This window comes from Mauremys reevesii, linkage group 2 (assembly GCF_016161935.1).
Source record: "Mauremys reevesii isolate NIE-2019 linkage group 2, ASM1616193v1, whole genome shotgun sequence".
NCBI classification, from domain to species: Eukaryota; Metazoa; Chordata; order Testudines; family Geoemydidae; genus Mauremys; species Mauremys reevesii.
Window position 1 is genome coordinate 51,578,635 of NC_052624.1, and position 17,658 is coordinate 51,596,292.

Consider the following 17,658-nt stretch of genomic DNA (forward strand, 5'->3'; position numbering starts at 1 on the left):
TGGTTGTAAAAACTATTTTCTCCGTTTATTAGATACTTAATTTTTTGTCTCAAAAATGTGATTTACTTGACTTCTGAGGAAGTACCTAAAATAATAATGCTGGTAACTGTGTACCTCAAAGAATGGTAGATCAAGCTTTCCCTAAACTGTAAGTTGCCTAGTCAAATAAAGTAAAATTTAACACAGGTAGGTAACAGCCAGAAATTTTTATATTTTGACATATGTTCTCTGGCCTAATGGTGGTTTCTCTGAGACAATATAGAAGAAGATTACACCTTTTCTATTTCCTGTCTTGAGGGAAAACAGAGGTCTTCAGTGTCAAAGGGTGTCACTTGGGTTTATTTTATACACTTGGGTATATTTTAATTTTTTTAAAGTGAGAAATAGTCAAAGTTGCATTGTACAGATTATTTTAACTTGGTTCTTCACCATACTTGGTAATAGAAGAAGTAGTGATATTTTGGTACTGGAGATAAGTTCTAAAGGATACTTTGCTAAAGTAATCAATTTGATATTACCTGCTATATTATTAAAAAGATAATAAATTGATTAATTTTACGTGTGTGTGTGTGTGTGTGTGTGTTTATAAAAATGTGATTTTCACAGTTAGTGTAATGGATTCCTCTAACAGCCATGGCAGAGGGGATAAAAACAATAGTTTAAATTTTTTTGGTATGTCTCAAAAACATTATGTAATGTCATTATATATTTATCATTTATAATTTGAACCTCTATATGTTCCATTTTGCACAATTTTATTTACGCTTTAACATGCTTTAGACTGTGTTTCTAATAATATACTTTTCAGTGCTCGTGCTCTCAACCCCTCCACCCCCGACCACCACCATAAACAAACTAACAAAAAAACCACCATTATTGGATGCTTTTAATAAACAGAAATTTTGTTTGTTTGTTTTTTTTACTGGCAAAGAAAAAAACCTGTAGGTCACTTCCTTGAAAGCAGAGCTACTATTAATCATTACTGTATTCTCTTATCATTCTCCACCACACTCCGATCCTTCAAGATTTGTTTTCCTATATGTTTCTAATTAAAGGCTTTTATTGGATTTTTCATTATAATATAATACTGCATAACAAGATTAACAGAGAACTTGAGAAAATGTCCATAAATACAGTCAAAGGTATAATTTTTTTTCTAGAATACAGTCCTTTAGTCTCTCACCTGTCAGGTTTGGGGCTGTGTGGTGTCTGCGACCCTTAGGTTGTGTATGAACTATGATTCATCTCCCAAAAGATATACCCAAAATAACACCCTGCGCGCCCCCCTCCCCCCCCGCCCGGTCTCAGACTAGCCATATCCATTGTTTATTACATGGCTTTACTAGTTTTTCTTAAAGCAATCTGCTTTGGAGTCCCATTATGCTTTGCTTACAAATACCACCCCATGTTGTCCAGCTAACCTTTGATGGGGTTAAGCTATGAATTCTTATGATCGTTGGAAGTTTTTATCCATACCAGAATCTTCACATTGGGATTGTTTTTTGACCTGCAGAACCTGTTGCCAAAATTTTGAGCTCCAATCCAAGGAATGCTTCCCTTTCCTGTTCCAGCAGTTAGGAAGAACTTTAAGAATCATTCAAGACAAAGGGGCTAATTCAATTCAGCCTATAGGAATGACAAGGCCAGGATGTGAGGCCACATGAATAAACCAAAGAGCCTCTTTGCATAGGAAGAAGATAAAAGTTTCTTCAGCTTGAAGGAAAGTTCCATTTCTGACTGATATGCTCTCGAAATCATCTTAATGAAATTAAATCATCTTATTTTTTTTAAATGTCACCCTAATTTTGAATGCTTTAATGTGTTAAGGCTTAAAGAATCAAGCAATGAAAGGACATAGGAGTAGTGGCTCCTAATCCCAGGGAGGAGTCTGAATCAGATTTTTCATTCCCCTCTCCACACTCCCTCTGGTGACTATTACAGCTGTAAATCCTGAACACCATTGTGAAAAAATTGATTATTTGAGGGAAAGATGGATTTGTGGCAAAGGCACAAGACTAAAATTGGGAGATTTTTTTTGTTTCAAGCTGTGACAGATACTCTGCCGAATCACTTAATCTTACTCTTCCTCAATTTCCTCATCTGAAAAATGTGGCTAAGCCTCATGAGGGTGAGGCTAAGTTTAATTAATGTTTGCAAAGCATTTTGGGATCCTTGGTTGTGTGTTAAGGTGCCTTAGGCAACTTTTAGTGCAGACCAGCAGGGTCTACACAGACCAGTTAATGCACAACTCCTTAGTACTCTTTAGAAATCATACCTTCGTAGTGTGTATTGCCACACCATGTAGACAAACCCTCAGAGTATAAAATAAAACAGAACTTGTCTGACCTGTCCTTCCCCCCCTCCAAGCAGTTGATGTCATCTTTGCCCTTCAAAGTGCAGAAATATCTTACAGCCTCTCCAATTTACCCAAAGTCTGTCTCTCTCATATTCCGTATTTTTCACAGTTATTCCTTTTCATGTAGAATCAAAGAAAGTTTGTCACTGTTGACCTTGAATGTTACTATTATGTAAGTTTAAGAGACTGTGCTCTGTGATGCATTCAGTATCTCACACCACATGATACAGTTTCACCATTCTGTAATCTCTTAGTTTTAAGACTTAATTGTTTCCCTTTTCCATGCTTTTGGAGATGCTGGTAATTCAGTAGTTATTCCTCCTACTCTGATTTTGCTAATCTTCAACTTTATCTCAGAGCCCTTTCAGTACAGATTGTAATTTCTGATGCATGTCGACTCAATTCTTGGCCTCAGTGATTTGATCTTTAACTTCTGTCCTGTTGGATAAACCTTGAAGAAAATCCTGTGAAGTGGAGACAGTCTTAAGCTGAATCTGTGAACCTGTTGTGGCAAACAGATACAAACCATATATTTCCTTCTCCATAAATTTTTAAAGTTGATTCACCAGATGCCTTGCCCATCTTGTGATGATTATGTTGATTTTATTATGTGAATAATGCTTTCTGTGGACATAGCGCTGCTGTACATCTTAAAAAAAGAATTGTCCTTGGAACAAAGAGAATCAACTCCTACTGTCCATCTTTTCTTTTTTTATTCATGTTAACCTCTTTTAACACTCCTGGTTTAATTATCAACCATGCATGAGGGAGAAAAAATATCTGGTGATGATAATTAGTTTATTACATTGAATATGTATTTAGATGTTGAAGTGGAGCTGCTTCCCACTTAATTAGATATAATTGTGAAACTATTGACAAAGCATAAATAATGTACTTCATGACCTTCAGACCTCTACCTTTCCCATTCCCCAGAGTTCCCCCCCCCCCCCAATTCATTAAGCTCAGTTTGAAAAATTATTGAAAACCTCCCTTACCATGTGTGTAGCCTGGAACCTAGAACCTGGTCTACACTAGGAAATTAGGTAGGTACATTGCTCAGGGATGTGAAAAAACCACACCCTTGAATGATGCAGCTAAACTGACCTAACCCCCAGTGTAGACAGCACTAGGTCGATGGGAGAATTTTTCTTTCGGGATTACGTATGCCTACAGGAGAAGCTGATGCAGCATTTTAAGTGTAGACAAGCCCTAGGTTACGACACAAGCAGCTAGTGTGATTATAAAGGTGTTAAGCTGTGTCCCCATGAGTGTTAATGGATTTTCCATTTATGTTAAGCTAAAATCGTCGAGGTTACGCAATTGAAAAGAAGTGTCTTTTTTGCCACTTAGTGAAGTCCACAAAGTAAGTTTCACATTGAAATTTATATGGCTACATTTCACTGCAATGATTTATCATAGTTAATTCCTACTGTTTACCAACACTCACTTTAACTTTTCAGAACTTATATATAAGCCTAATGTTTTACAAAATCAGGCAACTGCTAAAGTATGTATGTAATAATTAAAACAACATGTCAGGCAGGGGCTGGCTTTTTGTTTTGTGTTTGTACAGTGCCCAGTACAATGATGTCTTGATCCATGATTGATTGGGCCCTCCAAGCATTACAGTATAAATAGTGGTGATGTTGAATTAGCTGTTACTAAGGGCAAGATGGTAGTATATGTAACATAAAGAAGATAATATAAAGCACTTGTTAATTATCAACTTAAAAAAAAAACCTTATTAACTGTGTGACATAAATAATGTGCATTTATAGGAAGGTAAAAATACAGGAATTACTATACCCGATTAGACCATTGATATCTAGAGCAGAAACCTGTCCCTGAGAGTGGCCAGTAACCAAGGCCCTATATTCTTGTTTTTATTATTTTTTAAATTTCCCAAGAAATATACAAACTTTAAAAAGGTGAAAATTAGTGCAAGAAAATTAACGTCACAGTTTTCTGGGTAAATATCAGGATTAATATATGGAAGACAAAAGAAAAGGAACAATTTGAGAAAAATAAGACGACTTCTGGATCCTGGTCCCTGCTCCAAAAGGAGAGATGGCAGCTTGGTAATGTGGGTGGCCAAGGTAACTGAGCTGCCATCTCTCTTTCTGGAGTAGGACCACAAGAGGTGGAGGAGGCAGTGTGAAGAAATTGCATGCTCGCCTCCCTCATCTCTTCCACTTCCAGGCCCACGTCAGGCCCATCCTGAAAGGAGAGATGGTGGTTAAGCTGATGCCCAGGTTAGTGAGCTGGGAACAGAGAGCTGGGTCTGGTAGGTTTTGGCACTTTTAAATTTTTTTTTAAGGACTGAAGCACTGATGTACACATACACATCTGTAAGTATCTTCCAATACATTGTCTTATTTTAACAGACAGCCTTATATTTACACTTAGACTAATTCATTAACATAAACACATCTACGTAATGTAAAGTACTGGAGTTTTCTTAACTTAATCAGTATTTTCATATTTTTGAGCAGTCTGAAATTCAGGTCAAAACGAGTAAAAAACTGAATAATAGCTTTTTGTAAAAGCCAGGAATTTTACAGTAAAAATGTGTAAAAAGCAACACAGGAGGGTCTTACCAGTAAAACATACTTCACCCCATAGTTAAAAAAAAAAAAGGGGGGGGAGGTATTATGTGCCATAATAGATGTTTCATCCTGCCAAACATCGTGGATTTTTGCTTATCTATGTCTTCTCCTTTTTCTAATCTTTCTAAGCTTCTACATTCAGTGATGCTTTGGACCAGTGAGTTCTGTAGGTTAATTATTAACATTTTTTTAGGAGAAAAGGTGTTTTCTTTTATCCACTTTAACTGCTGCCTTTCAGTTTCTGATTCCCTTTGTTCTTGCATTATGTGAGAAGCTAAATAGGGACATTTTGTATGTTTCCTCTTATTCATCATCTCTCTAAACATTCTTTTCAGTTTCTCCTCAAGCCTTTAACCATTTTCATCCTTATATCTGGACTGAGACTATCTAAGCTCCCTAAAGCAGAAGTTAAACTGTGAATGAGGTGCTCTGTTGGCCGTATTCTGGATCAGCATGTACAAAAGATAGATTCACAATCCATTACTGAACTGGTGGGAATTCTGAGCAATACACTTATCTTAGAGCAGTAGTGCCCAAACTTTTCCTGTCATGGCACCTCTTACCAGTAATGGAATCTGTCCACACCCCCACTCCTTTACTGCACAGTTGGCTCAGCAGAGGAGCTTGGGCTGAAGACTGAGCTGGGGGCAGAACTGGGGATGGGAGTGGAGTGGAGCTGGGTTGGGGCCAGGCTGGGGGTGGAGTGGAGCTGTGGCTGAGGCTGGGAGCAGAGTGGAGCTGGGGATGGAGCGGAGCTGCAGCTGGGGCCAGAGCTGGGCTGGGAGCAGAGCAGGCGGTGGAGTGGAACTGTGGCTAGGGGCGGAGCGGGGCTGGGTGGCGCTCCCTCCCTCTGCCCCCTGTGGGGGCTGGCCCAGGCCCTGCTGCACTCCCCCATGATCATTCCTCCACTCTGCCCCAGCCCAGCTCTGCCCTTATTTCATCTAGCCCTCTAGTCCTAGGGGGGGTGCACCCCACAGTTTCGGAACCAGTGGCTTAGAGTATTGGGTGTAAAGGCGGGAGGCAGAGAACGTTTAATAGCAATTCCTTTTTCAGTTAGTATATTTGTTTAGTTATTCAGAATGTATTCCGATCTAGTCTTATGTCAGAGCAATGATGCTCAGAGTGATGATGGTTGGGGTGGGAGCAGAAATGTGCCAATACTTACAACTCCATTTGTAAGGGATACTAAGAACTTCCTTTCCACCTGGAATTGGGAATTATGAGAAGTGAAGTGGGGAGATGGAAGCAGTCGGTGTTAAAGCAACTTTTTTTTATATCAGGATCATATTTCTCCGTCTTACAGTTGGTTGCCGCCTTCTATTCCAATGCTGTTTAAAATGTTTGGATTTTTATTTGATAGTGCTTTTTAAAGTACTGTGTGTAGACACTTGATCAGATGTAAAGAATTAGCCCGTTCAGAACCTCGATTCACATTGTCTCTATTTTCAGAATATTTTGTAGGATATTTGAATAAAGAAATTCACATGATTAAGTAGAAATGAGGAGGTAGGGAGTAAATTCTGCCATTCAGGTTGTTACTATGCAGAGGGTACAGCTTATTAAGATTTAAAATAAGATTAAAATTGACACTGCTGCATGGAATTTTTTTACCTACTGGTGTTACAAGCAGCAACTGATATTACTATAACTAAAAACAAAGAGTTTTTCCTCTATTTTTGTCAATTTCCATTGTACATTTTGACAGTTGTTTCACTGTTCCCCTTGCACAATCAGACATTTTGGCTTGCTGTCAGCATTAGTCTACCACACAGGAGTGGGGACAGAAAAATACAGGAACGTTTGATGGTAAAGCCACAGAAGATGATGGGGTCCCAGGGGCAGGTGTAGTGCTTGAAACTACTTGTAAGTCATCTTGAAGCCTAGTCCTGCAAACGCATGTATGAGTAACCATTGAGCTCAACAGAACTTCTCAGTACCCTGATTTAGGAGAGCCTCCCTATTCAGGAAGAGCACGTAAGCATATGCTTAACAGCCTTCTTAAATAAGGATAATTTAAGCACATATTTCAATTCTTCCCTGAATCAGGGCCAGAGTAAATAAAGGAGTATAAGTGTTCAGCAGATCAGCCCTCAGTTTGCAAACTGCTGTGGAAAGGACTGTATGTGAACAAAGAAATTAACTTATTGCTGATGCTTCCACAATTCAAATAATTTTAAAAAATCCTTTAAATTAACGCTGTTTAGAATTTTACAAAGTTGATTCACATTATAAAACTAAGAAATGGAAAATAAAACCTCCACAAACCATGTGATCTCTATATTTAGTTACACCTAATGTTAATCTTCATTAGAAAAAAACAATAATCTAAAGTAAAGTTTTATATATAGCTGAACAATTTAAATGGAAAAAGTGAGAATTGATGATGTATTTCCCCTAGCCATATTTAGTGATCTGCTTATTCTTGTAACACATATACATCTCAGAATTTTTGCACACGGAACTTCCATAAGAAATGTTAGAAATATTTACTATATAATGTATATAGTTCTGTATATTTTGTTTATCGAAATCTGTATGAAGACAAATGACGTGCTTTACAGTCTTCTTATATAAATTAAATGGGCTGGATCCTAATTATCTAGCTTAACTACATATGCTCTTGTTATTGAGATCATTTATTAATGAGATGTCACCCAATTTGAAAAAAACCCAAAACAACAAACTTTAAATGTCAAGTTGCTTTGCTCTCTTCAAATAAAAAAGAGCAAATAAGATGATCTATTTTTTTTTCTGAGCCAGTTGGTCTGTCTCACTAATCTAGCTGATTGTCAGACTGTAGACAGTCTGTTCAGTAAAATAATTGTATTAAAATCTGTCCTGACTTTACCGGGGAATAAACTTTCTTAAATATAATCTGTTTGCATAATCTGAATAGTGGTAAAGTGTATTAGTGAATTAAGGTTAGATATAATAATCACTTTCCTTTAGAATCTCACAAAATATTATTTGCCTACCATATATGATAATTATCTGGAAGTGTAAAGGTTGGAAGGAAAAAAGCTTTGTTTACTTAAAGTAATTCCATCTGCAGTTATATCTTCTAAAGCAGTGACTTTACATGATGGGATTCAGGACTTCTGGAGACTTCTAGAGAAAATCCACATGTAGGAAGTGGCTTCCTTGTCAGTCAGTATATCTCTTAATGTTGTTCAGGAATATTGTGCTGCTGGACATATTGTCCTGCAGTGAACTCTCTGTGTGCAGATGCTTGCATCCACATAAGCTCAATGCAGGTTCAGAACTTTAATCATGAACATATTTTCCAGCCAAGCACTGTTTTAATGCATTTGACTGGAAAGAAAACATCCATCCAGTATTATAGTGGAGGGAAAAGTGTTGTGTAACATCATTTTGAGAAGTGACTCATTTGTTCCATGGTTTAAACAAAAGTGACTGATCTTTTACCATCAAAATTATATTGCACTAACTACACAATTATATACAAATTGTGTAATTCCATTGCATAAAATTCCAGTGAAAAGACTGTATATTTTTTTTATAAAGTAAATTATTTTTATTTGTTGGAGTGTTGCTGTGTGTATTGTTCAGATCATAGGGGAGAAAAGGTCCTTGCTTCTAGAGGCTTTCACTCTAAGTAAATCAATTAAAAAAATTACACAAAGCACTTGCATTATAAGTGGTATTCATCACAGGAAGCTTTTGTGTGCATTGTTTTTAATTTACAAATAAATACTATTTCTTAGAGTGAATTAATATTGTTCATTTCTGTTCAGAGTATGGAAGAAAGATGGTAGTGGAGAGAATGGTTTTCTGTTCGGGTTTACTAAGATAAACATGATTGTTATCTTGACTCTAGTTGTATTTAACGGAAGCATTTCTACCCAATTTCTTTCCACTTACCCATTCTGTGATTTAATTATGAGATGTCATAGATATTATTTCTGAATAGATGATGACTAGAGAAGGGACCACTAAAATAAAGCTCCTTTTGAATATACGCTTCAGTGTTCCATGAAGCATTATAACAAATAATTATAAAACATTCTAATCTGTATTTGTCAATTCTGTGTGATAAAACAAAAAATCTGGCCGTCTGAAACTATTCAGAATAATTGGTCATTTAATTTAAATATGACATTTCAAAATGAGCATCTTAGTAATAGCTCTTCCTATTATTTTGGACATTCTGCTTAATACTTAGCTATCCAACATTTAACAGCACAACTCCAAGCAAAATAATCAGCAGTATTTCAAAACTCAAAAGCATAGAAAGAACTTCATAAAATGAAATGTTCTTATACAGCACTGAATGTAAAATTACGTAAATGATCGTACAATATGTTATTAATAAAATGGTAACTATAAAATCATGGAAATGTAGGACTAGAAGGGACCTTGATAGGTCATCTAGATAGTCCCCTGTAGTGAGGCAGGGCTAAGTATTATCTAGAGACAGTCTCTGACATGTGTTTGTCAAATCTGTCCTTAAAAATCTCCAGAGACAGAGATTCCACACCTCCCTTTGTAATTTGTTCCAGTGCTTAACTACCCTTATAGTTAGTGAGTTTTTCCTAACGTCTAACCTAAATCTTCCTTTCTGCAATTTAAGCCTATTACTACTTGTCCTATTCTCAGTGGATATGGAGAACAATTTATCACTCTCCTATTTATAACAATCTTTTACATACTTGAAGACTGTTATCATTTCCCCCCTCAGTCCTCTTTCCTTCAGACTAAACAAACTCAATTTTTTCAATCTTTCCTCAAAGGCTATGTTTTCTAGACCTTTAATCATTTTTGTCACTCCAATTTGTCCACATCTTTCCCAAAGCGTGGTGCCCAGAATTGGGCACAGTACTCCAGTTGAAACCTTATTAGTGTAGAGTAGCGTGGAAGAATTATGTCTTGTGTCTTGCTTACAACACTCCTGCCGATACATCCCGGAATTATGTTTGCTTTTTTTGCAACTGTTACATTGTTCACTCATATTTACTTTGTGATTCTCAATCAGTTCCTCCCTGTTTGTCAGATTCAAATCTTGAACAGCCTCTCCCCTAGTTGCTTTCTGTACCTTCTGTAATAAAAAGTTGTCTCTGTGCATTCCAAAAACTTGTTGGATAATCTGTACTCTGCTGCATTATTTCCCCAACAGATATCTGGATAGTTGAAGTCCCCCATCATCACCAAGTCCTGTGCTTTGGATGATTTTTGTTAGTTATTTTTTTTAAAAAAGCCTCATCTACCTTGTTAGGTAGTCTAACGTAGACCCATGGCATCATCCTTGCTTTTTACCCCTTTTATCTTTACCCAGAGACTGTCAGCAGGTCTGCCTCATATGTCAGCCAATCCAGTAACTGAGTGAGCCTGTGCTGCTTTGTAGATACCAGACTTCGGTTTGGCCTGAGCTTTTGCTACACTAGGCTGAGGGGGAGAGTATGTTAAGATGAAGGAGATATGGCTCTGTTGCAGTGCCTTATGGTAGCGGAATGTATTAAAAGAGGATAAAATGGTGATCTTTAACATGTCATCTTTTCAGTTTCAAAATGGGCACAAGCATGAAGAAATCTAAGTGTGCAAAAAAAAAAAAGAACAAAGTTGTTGTTCAGGTAGTGAAATTTGTAAATAAGTGTAAGTGTATAGAATACATTATATGAAAAATCATTAATCTGCTGTGGCAAATTTCCATAAATAGGCTATTCACTTACCAGTTACTGGAAACCACTTTTCTCTTCCAGTTTTAATTTTCCTCTTTCTGCCTCTGTTTTTCGAGAACTGGAATTTTTTGAGAGGATTCCTTGTTTTAAAAATTCCTAGTAGTCTTCAATAAGTAAAAACCTGTTCTCTCAGAATTCCCACCTTCTTTATATGCAAATATTTGTTACCATCTTGATTGGTATAAGTATCTAAATCTGACAGTTTAGGGCAAAGTGTTAATCCTATAAATTACTAAAATCCCATTTGGACATTGCTGAAAAGTTGACTTCTTATACTGTGCACGCAAATCAAGGAACTCCAAAAAATGTCACTAGAGTTTCAAAAATGACAAACCTGAGGTATTAGAATCCTCTGGTATAGTTTCACCAAAGACAAAGATACTAAAAATTGTATAACAAAGTTCTGGCAAACAAAAACATTTTGTAATTAACTCTTTACATTAAATTTCTATGATAAATATATTGCATGTTTTCTGTTGTTTGAGAAACAGTAACACGTGTAATGCACTAAATACACTGCTTATAAACAAATTCACACAGATAGTACTCCTCTGTAATGGCATAATGACAGAAGTATTGCAAAATTCACTTCTACATAAAGCCTAAATTTTCAAGAGAATGACAACCAAACAAATCCTGGGGGGCTGTAATTCTCTGTAATTATGCTTGTATGTCTTTTTAATCATTTTTTGATTTACTGGCATTTTTTTTTTGTTTGGCACTTCCCTTTTTATTACTGCCTATTTTCTGGAAAATGAAAGAATTATTTTGGAGAAATATACTGGGTAGTTCTGAATTGGACATGGTTATATATGTTTTGTTCAACAGCAAAGTGGCAGACATTTTATCTGTATTGAGCAAGTATGCCACCTAGTGTCTGCATTGATGTTTTTGCCTTCACTCAAAATATTTTAATTCTTGTGTGATACCATCTGTAGAATACCTATTTTCCATTTTTAAACAGAATTAAATCAAAGATAATTTTTCTCTTAACTAGGGCTTTTAAGTTGGTCTCATGATTACAACTATTTCCCAGCGACAATATGCAATTACAGAATTGAACACATATTAAGGAATCTCTGGAATTATGAGTGAAGAATTGCTATATTAGTGCTAAAGTGTGAAGCAAAACACGCCAGATTCAAGCTTAACAGGAAAAGCATACCAGTTATGTTCACTGCACAGTGTCTTCTTGACTGTATTTAGTCTAATCTTGAGCCCTTTCTTGGAAACTGAGGTTATTCTTCTCCATGGTCTCCTTATAAAAACCCTCCAATAAAAATGTTGCTAAAATTATTTGACCGTGTAATGTAAACCATTCTTCTATATGAAAGTGAACTCTTGGACCAGCTTAAACAACTGATTAAACCCCCACAGCAAAACCATACAGCTGTAGTTTTGCAAACCAATACTGTTTGCACACAGGAATACAAGCAATGATGTCTACAGAGTAGTACTGCCTGGATTTCCACTGTTAATCACCAGACAGAAAAGAATACATAGCTTGTGGTGCCAATTTAATCAAAGCAGCATACTTGCCAAGCACCAGAGAATCAAAAAATGAAAAATACTTCAAGATGCAAAACCAGAACTCAGGGCGAGAGAAAGGGCCCAGGGCTCCAACCCCATGGTCTTGCCCCTGTCCCCTTCCAGCTCAGCATGGTATAGGCAGTCATGCAGCAGGGGGCAACCTTCTTCCCCCCAGCAGTGGCAGCACAGCCCCCTTTGGGCACAAAATGTGTCAGCAGAGGTCCACCCTTCCCCCTCGTGAGGGCGGGGTTGGCAGCAGTAGGCCCATTATTTTAGACACCATAAACGACTAATTTTTGGAGTAGCTAGTCCTGGAACCCTCAAGGGGAGAGGCAATTCTTCATCTAGTCCAAAGCACAGAGCCAAGAGGTAAATATAGCTGAACTGCTCGATAATAGCAACCCTAATGTAATTAAATTTCACATCACTGCAGAAAGGGAAACACCAAAGAAATGCACCCGTGATGCATTTAACTTCAAAAATAAGGAAGCTAGTTAAATGGAAGTTAAAAGGTATAGTCTTAAAACAACTGTAAAATGCCTACAAGCTGCATGGAAACTCTTTAAAAACACGTAATACAGGCTCAAACTAAATGTATACTCCAAATAAAAAAAAATCGTAAGAGGACCAAATAAATGCACCATGGCTAAACACCAAAGTAAAAGAGGTGGGTAGAAGCAAAAAGGCATCCTTAAAAAATTGGAAGGCAAATCCTTATGAGGAAAATAGGAGCATAATCTCTGGCAAGTCAAATGTAAAAGTATAATTAAATAGACCAAAGAAGACTTTAAAGCACAACTAATGAAACAAAAACTAACAGCAAAATTGTTCTTAAGTACATCAGAAGCAGGAAATCTTCCAAACGATCAGTGGAGCCACTGAACAATTGAGGTGTTAAAGGAGCACTCAAAGAAAGGCCGCTGCGGTGAAGCTAAATGAAATCTTTGTTTCTGTCTTCGCTGCAGAGGATGTGAGAGCCATTCCCATACCTGAGCCATTCTCATTAGGTGACAAATTAGAGGAACTGTCCCAGATTGAGATGTCAGTAGAGGAGGTTTTGGAACAAATTGATAGATTAAACAGTAATATGTCACCATACTAACTGTGGTATATAACCTATTGCTTTAATCAGCCTCTGTATTACCAGCTGACTGGCAGATAGCTAATGTAACACCCATTTTTTAAAAAGGCTCTAGAGGCAATCCTGCCAATTACAGGCTGGGAAGCCTAACTTCAGTGCCAGGCAAATTGGTTGAAACTGTAGTAAAGAATGGAATTATCAGACACATAGATGGACATCATATGTTGGAAGAATCAACACAGTTTTTGTAAAGGGAACACGTCTCACCAATATATTAGAATTTTTTGAAGATGTCAAGAAACATGTGGACAAGGCAATCCAGTGGATACAGTGTACTTGGACTTTTAGAAAGTATTTGACAACTCTCACCAAAGGCTCTTAAGCAGAGTAAACAGTCATGGGATAAGAAGGAAGGTCCTCTCATTGAACAGTAACTGGTTAAAAGACAGAAAACAAAGGATAGGAGTAAATGGTCAACATTTACGAGAGAGAGGTAAATAGTGGGCTCCTCCCAAGAATTTGTTGGGAAACATTAAGAAAGGGATAGATAATGTGACAGAAAATATTATAAGGTCACTATATAAATCCATAGTATGCCTATCCCTTGAATACGGCATGAAGTTCTGATCATCCCATCTAAAAAACAAAAACAAAAAAAGGGGGAAGGGATGAAAATTTGAAAAGTACAGAGAAGGGCAAGAAAAATGATTAGGAGTATGGAACAGCTTCCATCTGAGGAGAGGTTAGAAAGACTGGACTGTTTAGCTTCTAAAAGAAATGTCTAATAGGGGTGGAGGTATGATAGAAATATATAAAATCATGAATGATGTCGAGAAAGTAAAGAGGGAAGTGTTATTTAGCCTCTTCACATGACACAGTAACCAGGGGTTGTGGATGAATTTAATAGGCAGCAGGTTTAAAACAAACAAAAGGAAGTACTTCTTCACCCAATGCTCAGTCAGCCTGTGGAACTCATTACCAGGGGATGTTGTGAAGCCAAATGTATAACTGGGTTAAAAATAAAAAGTCCACGAATGGCTGTTAGGCAGGATGGTTAGGGGCACAGTCCCTAAGCGTCTAACTGCCAGAATCTGGAAGTGGACAACAGGGGATAACTCACTCAATACGTGTCCTGTTCTGTTCATTCCCTCTGAAACATTTGGCACCTGCCACTGTTGGAAGACAGGATACTGGGCTAGATGGACCATTGGTCTGACCCAGTTATTCACTTCTTATCTCAAATATTGTCTTTCTATCTGTGGCAGTCTTCCTAACTCCTTAATATTTTAAATAGTATGACTAATATTTTCTCATTCCAGGAAGTGGAGCCATTTTACTCCTCTATCTCATCACCTTCTTTAGCATTGTCTCCTTTTCAAAAACCAATGCATAAATGCCCTCCTGGGTTTCAGAACTCTCCCTGGATGTGATACATCCTATATGACTGACTTCATTCATTTCTTTCCCTGCCTACTTGTTCCACTACTACAGTCTAGGACTTCCCTCTGTTTTCATCCCCTGTCAGATGTTTTGACAGGATAGAGAGAAATTATTTGCACACCTAATTTTATCTGGATAACTGTCCCTGCCTCTCCTGTCTTTTCTTTAAGAGATCTCCCTTTAAATCATTTCTTAAACATGTTAATTTGTTTTACTGTTTCTTTTACAAGTTTCAGCTAAGATTGCTATAAATGAAAGAGGTTAGCGAGAAAAAGTTTCTCTATTTTCAGTGCCTTTACTTTGCAATTCACCAATTCTCCTGTGTAGCTAGTCATTTTCCTGTTGTGTGAATTTTTCATAATGAGGAGATAACATTTTTAAAAAATAGGGATACATGATTACAAAACAACAAAAAGTGGCAGAGGGACTCAGAGGTAGATGTATTAACTATTTTTTTTTTTTTTTTGGTAGCTGACTTGATTTCAAGTTGAGTGTCCCCTTTAAACCTCTTTAGATTATGTTTACCCAGAGAGTTAGTGTTTTGGGACTTAGTGTGCATTAAGGTCACTCTATAACAAATAAAATGTATTCAATTATTTTTTAAATTCCATACAGTTGGAACACTTTTTCTATTTACTTTTTAGGGGCTTTGCTTTTTGTAAGATGATGTCACTTTATTGAACAATTAAGCTCTTCTATTTATTAAACACCATATTTTTGAAGTTTAAAACTTGGATGTACTAATTTGCTCTTGACAGAAACTTGGCATGTAACATGCTTGACACATTTAAATGTGTGAAAAATAAACACTAGCAAGACATTTGGATATGAAAATTACTAATCATACTTGTGAAGGAATAGCATTTCATGGACTTTTATTTAGGAGTATAATTATTTTATATATTATTTACTTATAATAGTGCCCAGAATGTGCTAGGTGCTTTCCAAACACGTAAAGATGGTCTGTGCTCCTAGGAGCACACATTCTAAGAACAAACAAGTAGGCGGAGTTGAGGGAAAGAAGAAGAATAAACTATTTATATACGTCACCTTGATTCACATAAGCAGCACAGCAAAAGTTGGTCCTTAAGAGGGACTTTAAAGCAGAAAGGATAGAGGCCTTGCAGGTGAATTCAGGGAGTTCATACCATGCATAGGGGGACTGCATAAAAGAAGGCATGAAGGTTGATTGCATGAGAATCTGACAATGGGTAGATGAGGCTGATGAACCAGAGAGTTTGGGGCCAGCACAAAGTTTGACAAGGATAAGTAGGAAGGGGAAGAGTTATGTAGAGTTTTGGAAGATGGTGACAAGAAGCTTAAATTTGCAACAATATTAGATGGGAAGCCAAAGGAGGGATCAAGAAAAATCAAGATCACACCAGCAGGCAAGAAAGATGAGCTTAGCAGTAGGATTTTATATGGACTGAAGGATTGAGGGAGGAAATATGTATGTATTTATGAGGCCAGAGAGGAATATGTTACTGTAATCAAGGAAGGATAAAATGAGGGCCTGAGCAAGAGATTTGGCTATCGGGAATAGAGAGAAAAGGACGGATCTTGGAAATGCTGAAGAAGCAGCAGGAGCAGGATTGGGAATGGCCTGGATTTTTAGTTTACTGTATTGTATTAACTCATAATTTTCCATGATTTTTTTTTTATTTCAAACATATGGAAGCTTCTGTTAACATCAGAGACTTTCCTTTAAAGAAACCAGATAATTAGATTGAGTGTTAGCAGTGCATCCTTAATTCATTTCATTGTGCCAAGTTATCATAGAGCACTGATACTCAGACCTCAGTGGTTCAGGAGCCAAATTAGCAATCAACATTACCCGAAAGAGCTACAGTAGTGTGAATTTATTGTTTCATTTACTATAGTACTATCTATTCATATTTAAACAGTACAACAGGGGAAATAGTTATATATTCTCACAGCAAATAAGTTAATAACTTAGTGCAAGCTGATAACATAATTGGTTAATAACATAGTAAAAGCATCCTGACTGGTTAATAATTAATTCACACAGTGTTTTAATATCATGTGCTGCAAAGAGCAGCAAGAGACACATTAGAGAGCCACTTGCAGCTCACGAGCTTCAGTCTGAGTATCCCTGTCATAGAGCTTAAGGTACAAAAAATCACCTACTTTGTTACTGAAGTAGAATGATGATGTTGTTACTACTACTACTACTACTACAAGAATAAAGAAGGCTTCAGCATTTGCCTTCTCAAGACATTGTTCTGTTTCCACAGCAGTAGACAGTTCCATTTAAATCCAGATAATTTTGTCTGAAAAGTAATCTGAACATTGCCAGTTTCAGTGTCCCTCTAATTATATCTAGTTTTTGGTGGGAAAAGAGGTTCTTTCAGATGAGACCTTAAAAATCAGGGATCTGTCTGTTCTGCATGGACATTTAAAGCTCACTTTCATTTTCTATCATAGCTGAGTTTTGCCCTGTTATAAATAGTGAAATTCCTGTTTGCAACCCTGTTGTCAAATGTGCTGTGCTTGTTGATAGCCTGACTCCATCCTCAATCCTGAACATGGCTTTTTTTAGGTCCTGAAGTGACTCCTGTGTAATGGAGATCTGTGTAAAGGTTTGAAAAGCATTTTGTGAATTTCTGTGATGAGAGGCATTATATCATTATGGGAGGAGGGATAGATCAGTGGTTTGAGCATTGGCCTATTAAACCTAGGGTTGTGAGTTCAATCCTTGAGGGGGCCACTTAGGGATCTGGGGCAAAAATCAATTTTATTTTTTATTTGTTATTAGGGCAAACTTTTCCTCTTTTGAATCTATATTTTTTGAATCTGTGTCCTCAGCTGTACTGTGTATGTGCAAGCCATGATTGTATGTATGTTGATAATGTATAATTGTACTCAGAACAGATATTGTCCCATATGTTAATTTAACATGCTGGTGATATTCAAACTGACATTCAGACT

General features: G+C 36.9%; 1 protein-coding gene across 9 annotated transcripts in view; it reads left to right on the forward strand.

The window, feature by feature from the left end:
- Positions 1–17,658, forward strand: part of PHF14 (PHD finger protein 14) — a 288,520-nt gene that overhangs the window by 108,859 nt on the left and 162,003 nt on the right. The gene's annotated exons all lie outside the window — the stretch shown is intronic.